We start from the raw sequence: 10,863 nt of genomic DNA on the forward strand, positions 1-10,863 counted from the left end.
CTCTTCTGCAGGATCTCAAATTGATTCTCTTAGGAGATTGAAAAGAAGTAAAGTGCTCGGATATTAAAGCACCTGCTAGTGCACTTATGTTGGTGTAATATTATTATACAAGCACTAGTTGTGCACAATCTCGGTTTACCTACAACCTATCGGTTAATAAGGATAACAAGAAAGAGATTACTTCATATCCAAATTCGAACATGCCCTTGTTTTTTATTTACAATAAATTGGCCAAAAGTAATTTCATCGACAAGTATGAGACCTAACTGGAGCAACAGGGATTTTTTCATTGAGAAAAAGCCATCCATTGATTTTGAAGCCTACCTCAAGACGTCGCTTTTGAATTTGATTCTCTCGGAGCATTCAATAGAAGGAAGGTCTAAAGGCATTTTTCTTCTGGGCAAAAAGGCTAGACAGCTCATTCCTACTCCCCCACTCACATGTCATACCTTCATCCAAACTCACTGAGAAGGACATGTCGCTTCTTTGCACATTAACTCCGAGGTTTTTGAAAAGCTCCATCATATTGGGATACGTTACCTGAACACAAACATTAAGTCAATTTCATTAACATGATCACTAGAAAATAAGATTGTATATGAATTAATTCTGAAAGTTATACTTATGATTGCTCAAAGAGATAGTACAGTTGGTTAGCTAGAGAAATTCCTGTCAACAGTTTGATTTTGTGGCCACCATTCCTCTGGACTGCAAATTGTGAAAACAATGGCACTCTAGTTGATGGGGTGTACGTCTCCAGCCCAGGTACCGAAACAGCCCTAGGCCTAGAGCCAAGAAAAAAGAAGGCAAGGAGAGTTTTTGCTCCTCGGACATCAAACTCCTACGGTCTCTGCATGTTTATACTTTATACCAAGAGATGCAACCCATGCCCTGTTTTACCTAAAAATATTGGTATTTGACTCTTGGACCTTGACTTATAAGGCTTAAGTTCAACCACCTAACTAAACAGACAGACCGATTGTTGGCATGATTCATTTTCTTGTCAAATCCAAGAAAAGTCTGCAATAAAATTGAGAGTGCAGGAACAATTTTTTACTTGCAAATTATCTAACACAAGTGACTGGTGCACGTAAAATCTACATATTTAATGTGTATATGAAAGTGCATATAGGAACGTAAACAACTACGATATGGTGTTGCCGTTTTTGTTTTTCTTTTTACTATACCCATTTTGACCTAATCTAATTTTTTACATATTTCAATACAGTTCAACTGGAGATCAATTACAACACTAAGTTTATGCTTGTTTATGAGCAGAAGAATAAGAACAACAAGGAGACATGTATGGGTTCAATATTGTCATACTCCATTCAACACCATAAATCCAAGGTCCAAATCGACACCATTGACATGGACGGGTCTGAGCATGGCCACCCAAGTGTTCTTCTTTCTCGTAGAGAACCACGTGGCCTTAGCCAAGATATAAGCCGGAACCAGGCCGCTCACTCCCCCGCCAATCACCGCAACCCTCATCTTTGTTTCACCTGCAAAACCATGTAGCAATTTATTTATTTAAAGGGTGTTTGATGAGGATGGAATTGTGGAATTCTAGAATTAATTTTTGATAAAATGAACATTATTAAACAAAGAATTTTGATTTTAGTAATTATAGGCTCATTCTTGAATCAAAATTCCCGAATTGAGATTCTATCCTAGGTTGGTGGAATTATGATGATTCCAGAATTTTATAATTTTTTCATCTGTCCTTAGGACACATTGTTTTAATTGATCAATTATAGAACTTTAATTCCTGTTTATCAATCAAACACATCATTGTCAAAATTTGGATTCAAAATTCCATACTATCATATGCAAAGAGAAACTAGAATTGGAATTTTTATTCTAATTCCAGTTTGAGGTGGAATATTATTTCTAGAATTTTAATTCTAGAATCACAATTAAGACTATCAAATGCCCCTTATGACCCTGTCTACTAGGACCAGCGCACTGCACGAGTGTGTATTGATACTAAATAAAAGGAAGGGTCGTGCCCAACACCGAATGCCACTTCTTTGTCTGAATGGTAGACAAATCATGCTTGTTCCTGCCAATCTGAACAGAAAAAGCAAAGTTTTCCAAGTGCTTTTTGAGTCAAGGAGGTTGTCTTTCTTCTTTTGTCAGTGCTAGTGCCAAAGCTAGGATTTTTTTGGATGAAGGGCCCTTAGGTCACCCACCTAGGTCTAGTGCGGGCACTACAATATGAAATGAACTTATCAAAACCAAGAGATTAGTGTAGCAAAAAGTTTGGACCTTGATTTCTAGATAGATGGTGAGGGTTCAATTCTCATGAGCACCACTCTTAATGAAAACTCATTGGACTCCCTAGACAGAAGACAAAGAAAAATGTAACACTTTATAGATGACGGTGACTATATATCTCCTCCAACCAGGGTGAAGGGAAGGGAGGGCTGGCAGGGGCCATGGCCGTTCCTCAAGTTTCAAAATTTTCAAATTTATGTATGAATGAATTTTTTTTATTAGTTCTGCCCCAGTACGATTTTCATAAAAAATAGAGGTTGGCCCCCACTAAAAAATTTGGAAAATTTAATTTGGTGGTGGCATGATTGTTCTACCCTCCTAAGATGAAATCCTGGCTCTGCCCGTGCTTCTGACTGGAATATTGCAAAGTCCAAATCAAAACTGGGAAAGGACGTTAGTCATCATTCCACAGACTGAGGACTGGGCTGGGTCTGAGCTGACTCTGGCTAGACCATGGACCAACCTGTACACGAGCCACACAATCAGTTGATCGGTGACTGTGTAGATCCAACCCATAAACAAATTAGCACTATCTTCATCAATTTGTCAAGAAAAAAATTCTCTTCCTTATTCTTAGGAATCTAACATTTTTAAGGAAATACACAAATCCATCATATATCAAAAACCTCAATGTCCTCACAACCCTAGCAAAATAAAATTAAACTTTAATTACTTTAAATCCGGTCCAAGATCTGATCCCATTGGATACTATTTTTTTTAATATTCATTATATTCCTGGGCATGTTCATATTGTTTTCAAAATACCAGCATGCGATTAAGGTTCGGATCAGCACCCAGTCCAAAACGGTTTAGATAATAATTGCACGATATCCGCAAAAATGAAGTGGTGGCGCACTTTGTCCTTTTGAGGTTGGACGGCCTTGTGAAGGACAAAAGATGCCTTTGGCTTGCGGTGTCAAAGACAAAGACACGCTGCAAGTACAAGGGGACAGACGTTGTTACTTAATGGCGTCATGTGGAAATATGTATGGGGACCGCAGGCTCTACAAACGCGCCATGCACAGGACGCGGAACAGGCCGTTCCCGTTCTGCACGTTACATCGGCATCAATAGTACTGAAAACTCTCGACCCTCGAGTGAAAGATGAAGAAAAATGTATGCATCACAGTGTAATGTGGAAAAACATATATCAAGAATTTGATGTAATGGAGAAAATACTATGAAGAGGTGAAAAAACCTTCCTCTTTCTTTTCTTTTGAGGCCAAAGTCCATTCCCTTTTTCCTTTTAAGCATCCTATCTACTTTTTGAGTCACCACAATGTGATTGTGGCCCTTCCAATACAATTTTTCTTGGGCTGGTGCCGTTGGATAGTGTCCCACTTGAGCAGTCATGTATCTCCGCTACTGGTCTAGTAGAGTAGTGTCTATGAGATTGAATTAAAAACAAGACTTTCAATAGCCTACCAGTCCGATCAGCTATGCTATGCATCTCGAGAGAAAAATTTGTTATCTTGATAAAAACAAGATGTCAATGGAAGCATTTACACAGCTTTGAATGCTAAGGGCATGTGCTTCTCTTGTTGGGTGGTTAGATAAAATATTCTTCCTACTCACCCAACAATGCACTATACTATATCACTTCTAAATGAAATAGTGAATTGTGTAACCAAAAATTGTTGAAGATGAGAAATGGAGCAGTTACCTTGCCTTACCAGCCCACCAATATTGATCGTGAAGAAATTGTTCTGCCTTGATTCCTTAAAAAATCAATCGCCCTTCCTTGGAGAACCCACGGTTCAAAAACTGGTCGAAGTAAACCTGCAGGAAGAACCACGATATTGAAGAGCCTTATAGAAATAAAGAGAACGAGAGAGAGACGGGGAGAGAATGAGTGGATGGCCCTCCTTTTACGGGCTTTCATTATCCTCTTCATTTTTGTTAGGCCCCTTTTAATTTATAGAATTGACAATTGCCGTCTATTGCAGTTTTTTGAAAAAAATGTTTACCATAAATCAATCCTTCATTTGTTCATCGTAAAAAAAAATAAAAAAAAGGAACAAGCTCTATTGGTAAATAATCTATTATTCCTTCAAGAGGTTAAAGTCAAAAATAAGTTTAAAAAAAGGTTTAAGTAAACATAAAGAAGTTATTTTTTGATGTTTTATTTACTTGTCACATTATTTTTCAGGATATTATATGCTTAACATTTTTTCATTTTGATGTTTACACATTGTTGCAATACGGGTCGCTTCACAAGCTTAATGCATTACTTCAGATCAATACACTTACAACATCAATTGTTGCAAAGGTCAAAAAGTAAAATAAAACAACTCTTTCTACCTGCATCCCTTCAATAGAACTTTTTGCCATCCAAAAACAAACACCAGAGTACAAAACCTTCTCGTCTAAGAGAGAGCGTATGAGCAAGCGAACAAAAATACAAGGAAACAAATAACAATGAGGCGCGCACCAAATTAACATGGAAAATTCTCTTGGAGATAGTAAAAACTACCAAACCGAAAACAATTCAATATGAACTTCTCTATATTGTTAAATGGAAATGGGTGCAGGTCGGTATCACAATGCCTGCACTTCAACAATTGTTGACAAACTTGGCGAGTTGAATCGCCCGAGTCAGGAATCACATTAGACTATCAGTCAGGACCCAAGTGAGTTAGCACCAAAAAGGGATGGCTCGGCCAAGAATGTGCTAACGCTCTAAATCGGTGACTTGGATCATAATCGCCAAGTTTGGCTCTAATTACTTCAAGGTGTAAAACTTCAATTTGATTCTTAACTTCTTAACCATTTTTTTTGCTCATTCTCTTCACTCAATAAAAAATTTTATTAAGAAAAAGGAAACAAATATTATCTCAACTATTTACAAGTATATTTTCATAATTAATCTCTAAACATCTACATACCCATGTAGAATCAAAGTTTGATAGAGAGAGAGAGAGAGAGAGAGAGATAAATGCAAACCAAGCAAGTTTTCTTCGATTCAACCTCATTCATTGTTGGGAGTTGTTGACAAATCATAACTAAGATCATGCTGCTCTATGTTAGGTGGGAAGCAGTAGATTATATTACAATTAAATACCCTATAAAAATTTTGATTGAGAAAGAGAGAGAGAGAGAGAGATAAATGCAAACCAAGCAAGTTTTCTTAGATTCAACCTCATTCATTGTTGGGAGTTGTTGACAAATCATAACTAAGATCATGCTGCTCTATGTTTAGGTGGGAAGCAGTAGATTATATTACAATTAAATACCCTATAAAAATTTTGATTGGGAAAGAGAGAGAGAGAGAGAGGATGAAGGAGAGAGAGCGAGAGGAACATGCCTTTGAACGAATATGATTGAGAAAATAAGTAAAAAAATATGTGAACAAGAGGTGGGCCCGTCTAATTTTATAACCCGGCTGTAGATTTTCTGACGCGAATGTTCTCGTGTCACTACAAGTTTAAGCATGGGCAGGAAAGGAGGGGCTGGTTGAAAAAATGCCTACAGTAAAACGGTCACCTGCTTTAATTAAGCACTGAAACGGTTAGCCATCTCCTGTATTTATTATATTTAACTCCTTTAATAATGTTATAAAGCAGCTGATTTAAAAAAAAAAAAAAGTTAACGACAGATTCTAAGAATTGGCCGACTTATGGCTGATTGTAAAAAAACTGCCCATTCTTTGAGGCTTTCTAATCAGATCTTGCATCGAATTGAAAAGGATCTGAATCTGATTTTAATATATAATATGCTTCAATTTTTGGGACCGAATATTTATGCTACACTCAACTCTTTAGGCTAATATAATTTCATGAATGGTGAACACATGAGGCACAATTTTACTAATCTGTGGCAACCATATTTTTTTTGTCAACTAGATAAACTCCAAAAATAATTCCGAGTTACAATACTCAAGAACCCAATTTACTACCAAAATTAGCCTTGTACTTTTTGAAATTTTGAATTTTGTCTTCTTATGAAAGAGATAAAGGTCACAATTTTTAGCCTTTATACAAGTCATTTTGATTTTGAAGAAATCTTCTTCCAACTTGATGAAATGACTTATAAATCACTCCACATAATCTATTTTATAAATCAACCTGATCCCATGGATGTGATGTAGATGTTGTACCAAGGTTTGTGATTAATGACTCAAATTGAACCGATGGCTAAGCAGCTGCCATACTTACCTACATCAAATTTGTAGGCAGCTGGTAAAACATATTTTCAGTACAAAAGAAGAAACACAAGTATCGATTTTTCACCATATTTTGTACCATTGGATCGAATGGAATGACTGACGTTGCGAGATTTGAAGCTGTTGGACATAAGTTGATTAAACATGAGTAACAAATTCGACATTAAATATTTATGGTTTAAATAAACATAGTGGAGAGTCTGCATCGAAGTCTGAATGAGAAGTAGTTGGGAGGAAACCCAGTTTCGTCCAAGTATGAATTGAACTACAAAAGAAGACTCCCTCTGATTTTGCAAATGAAGATATAGGACACATTATATTGCATTAATGGTGGGCCACAAGGTTGAGCTGAAACCATATCACCTTCCAAAGGATCTGTTACTATACGTATCTGATACAAAATAATGGATCCCAGATCTGCATTATATTAATACTCAGTCATACTCCAGTGGTACAATATACCTGTTGCTCCAAATTCGAATGAAACATGGACTTGTGAAATGGGTGCTCAATGTTCTATATTCAGACTATGGGTATCGGTAGAAGGGGGCAATGAGAAAGATATATATATATATATATTCAATATTTTTGATAGGTAAGGAACAATATGTCACTGTTTTTATTGACAACTTACTTCTTGGTTTATATTTAAGTATATTTAGTAATGAGTTCCACTTTTTACATCTGTCGCTATCTCTCTCTCTCCCCGCCTAATGGCCTCTAGCGGCCATCGCATTCGCAGCCGGCGGACATCTTTCCATGATTTCCTTCTCATGCTCTACTTTCTTCCATTTTCGTGCTGGCCCTCTTTGTTGGCAACAATTGCCTCCTCCTCTAGTCTCTTTCTCACGGCTCTTGACCTTCTCCATCTCTCATCACTGTCTGTTAATGGCCACCTGCCAAGGTACCCAATGACATTTAGGGGTACCCGGCTGGTCAGGCTGTCACGCCTGACTTGATATATATTACAAAATTATATTTAATATATATTATTATATATTTATTATAAATATGATATTTAATATTTAATATAAATATTGTATTTCTTTTCTACTAAAATCGGACCAGGGCCATTGCACAGCCCTGTGACTGTTGCGGCCTTTCCCCACCGATGTTGCTCTCAATGCGGCCACTTTTGCTTTCCTGTTTGCTACTATTTGTTTTTGAGCATCTAGATTCGTTCCCTCCTCCTCAGGCTTTCCCTGATGCAGGTAAACCATTGGGCACCAGAGCGCTATCAGGGTCAGGGGAAGAAACGACACCTCTCATCTCCTTGAATTAACAGTATGTTTTCATCCATAGACAAACTTGGGCCCTGATCCATGCCCTTCAGAATTTCTCCAGAACCGACCTCAATTCTAAGTAGATCTTTGAAAAATTCATCACTTACCACCCTGATTTCGCTAAGATCTTCCGTGACCACTAGCAGAGCTAGAAATTTTGACTGGTGTGGGCACTAATTCAATAAATTTTATAATTTTAGGGGCACCTATATATATAAACACTAAAATATATCAAATTGGTAATGTAAAAACAAATAACGTTTGTGAAGAACTGGCTCCACCACTGTCCGTGACTCCGTCACGTCCAACCATGTTGTGGATGCCGCATTTGGCAATCCAGCCAACGCCATAAGCTCTTCGAATGTGACGAGGGGAAGGCGGCACATTTCGTTTTTTTTTTTTAGTGGACTTCATTGATGACAAGAACATAAATTCGGTAGGATGGAGTCCACGTGCAGGGACAGAAAGTTGTCTTCAGCACAGGAATTACTGGAAGAAGACGAATAGCCAAATCGCCGCAACTATGCTCAGTTTCTCGAATTCTCTCTTGCCTTTCGAAAGCGATTGATTGTGCCAAACAGCAAGTCGGCTAAATTGGATACACAAGTTTCTCAAACCAAAATGATTTAAGAACGAGAAATGATTCTTCGAACTTTCAAAGCAGCAGTTAGAATTGGTAGAATGGCATATAAATTGAAACTTCGAGTACAAATTGAAAGTTAAAAAGTGTTACGTTGTCCCCACAAAGCCACTGTTAATATCTCTGCCACAATCACTGTTTCACATTCAAATTCCTAGCTGTTTGTCTCTTTTCCTATCTTATGTCTGCCCCCAAGTCCCCTTTTTCTTGCTTTCTTTTCTTTGCCTAACTAAAAAATGGCTTCCACTTATTTAGAAAAAGCATTCCTCTGTAATTTAACAAGGCCTTGCACATGCTTGAGCGGCATTTCAAATATTTTACATGATTTTTCAACTTACCAATTCCAAATTCTGGTCCAAATTTTTTTACTGCAGTTTTCTTGATATATCGTTCCATCCTTTATGTGTGAAGCCACCTTGGACCTTCCTCCCTTTTATGCAAGACAGTTCAAGCATTACTTGAACCAAATATTCATCATGCGTAGTCAACCATCTCAAAATTTTAAATTTTTCGACTTTAGAGGAGTCCATATCTACATCATAGTCAATAAAGAAAATGCTATAATCATAATTCATATTACAACTTACAAATCTAATAAAACAACAATAAAACCAAGACCTCCTAAAAGTCTAGTGAAAGTGCCTTTTTACAATGAAGAAGTACCACAACAAATACAAGCACAGTCTTTAAAAAAAAAAAAAAAGGGAACCTGACCACACTGATAGAACAGGATGCATTTATGTTACCATTATGTTTTAAGTGCACACAACAGCCAGCACACATGGTAAAAATCCATCTACATACCCATGTAGATGTCTTACTTATAGCATGTCTTACCCTAATATGGACCCAAATTTAGGTCACTCACGAACAAAATATTTACAAAGTATTTCTTGAATCGTCCATGAAAGTGCATGAAAATCATGTGGGAAGCTGCTGAATTGATAGTGGTGGGGTGAGAAAATTAAGTTTAAGTAGGTTTTAAACACTGCAGGGAAACTTTATATAGGAGAATTTGTTGCCCATTCTACCGAACCTTACTTATAGCATGTCTTACCCCAAATCTGCACCCAAATTTAGGTCACTCGCAAACAAAATATTCACAAATTTATGTTTTAATGAAGTGGTAATGCACTAAGCATGAAAGTGCATGAAAATCATGTGGGAAGCTGCTGACTTGATAGTAGTGGGGTGAGAAAATTAAGTTTAAGTAGGTTTTGAACACTTCAGGGAAACTTTATATAGGAGAATTTGCAGCACATTCTATTGAACCTTGTTAAATGCATAAACCAAGAGTCAGCGTCATGTGCTGGTTGACAGAGTTCTATAAGGAAGCTGTTTACCTAGTTTTAGATCTTGTGGCAGCGGATGTGGGCTCCTGTAGCATGTGGCAGGAGCAGCTTCTATTTTAGGCTGGCCTGTCCAGTTGGTTGAAACTCATGCTTTCAAGTATTCCTTATAGATGGATAAAGTTCAAAAACTTGAGAACTTACATGTTCTCACTCTAATTATCATCATTAATGTCATTAAGCCGAATAACAACTCCAAAAAGTGCCCAAGCATAACAAGAAAAAAAACTAAAAATATATTGGGACATACACATATTACACCTAAAAGGCCCTGATGACAGCAATTGTTCAAGAACAGTTTGATTATAGTAATGGAAGTTAGCCTTCAGAACACAAGACTACAGTAATGGAAGTTAGCCTTCAGAACAGTTTGATTCATCCTTAACTTAATTGCATACGTTCGATAATCTGTAGGTCACAAATTCAAAGAATCAAATCACACTGCAAATCAGCTATACTCTTTTCGTCAACCAATAACAAGCATCAAGACGTGCTTAAGCTCCAACCTTTAATGGACTTGAGTATAACAGTTTTTTGAAATGAGAGTATTACATGGTATGGCTAGTTCAGTAAGAGATGCCAAAATGAGTTTTAGCAAGAAACTGATCGAACACCAGGCTGAAAAAGATTTTGTCTAAAACTATCTGTTCCCAAACCCCCACCCACACCTCTGCACGTACAGCCTCTGTGGTGGCTACTATAATGCACGAGCAAATATAACTAGGAGAAAGGTAAATATTCAAGAATAGGTGATGATGCAAAGTAACATAGAAACATGTAACAGGCAGCAGTAAGAAGACGGCACTAAAGTGTAGAAAAGTGGCTCAAGAACAAAAAGGAAATCACTTAAATCCAAGACTGATTTTAACACAATCATTTCATCAAGCACTTAAGAGGCAGCCAGACGTACAAAAAGAAAAAAAAAAACATACAAAGACAAAAAGGACATACAAAGACAAACAAGCAAATAACGTTTTATAGACCCAATATGCCCAGCAAGAAGACGTTTTTCATAGGGACAGCAAGAAGACGTTGGACAAAGACAAGTTCCATCAATACCTTGAACGGATCCCTTCGGTAACTTCGTATCGAGAAGACCTAATATGTCAAGGAAGAAGATGGGCAGTAGTACTCAGGTCGGAGATGCTT

The 10,863-nt window shown here is 37.3% G+C and overlaps 1 long non-coding RNA gene across 1 annotated transcript; it reads right to left on the bottom strand.

The window, feature by feature from the left end:
- Nucleotides 1-208: 208 nt before the first annotated feature.
- LOC126410693 (uncharacterized) lies at nt 209-4,107 on the bottom strand. The gene is made up of 3 exons (XR_007575188.1): nt 3,944-4,107; nt 1,327-1,505; nt 209-540 (listed from the first exon to the last, which is right to left on the bottom strand). It is a non-coding gene; the product is annotated as an uncharacterized LOC126410693 (long non-coding RNA).
- Between the last annotated feature and the right edge of the window lie 6,756 nt (nt 4,108-10,863).

Source organism: Nymphaea colorata, chromosome 13, assembly GCF_008831285.2.
Source record: "Nymphaea colorata isolate Beijing-Zhang1983 chromosome 13, ASM883128v2, whole genome shotgun sequence".
NCBI classification, from domain to species: domain Eukaryota; kingdom Viridiplantae; phylum Streptophyta; class Magnoliopsida; order Nymphaeales; family Nymphaeaceae; genus Nymphaea; species Nymphaea colorata.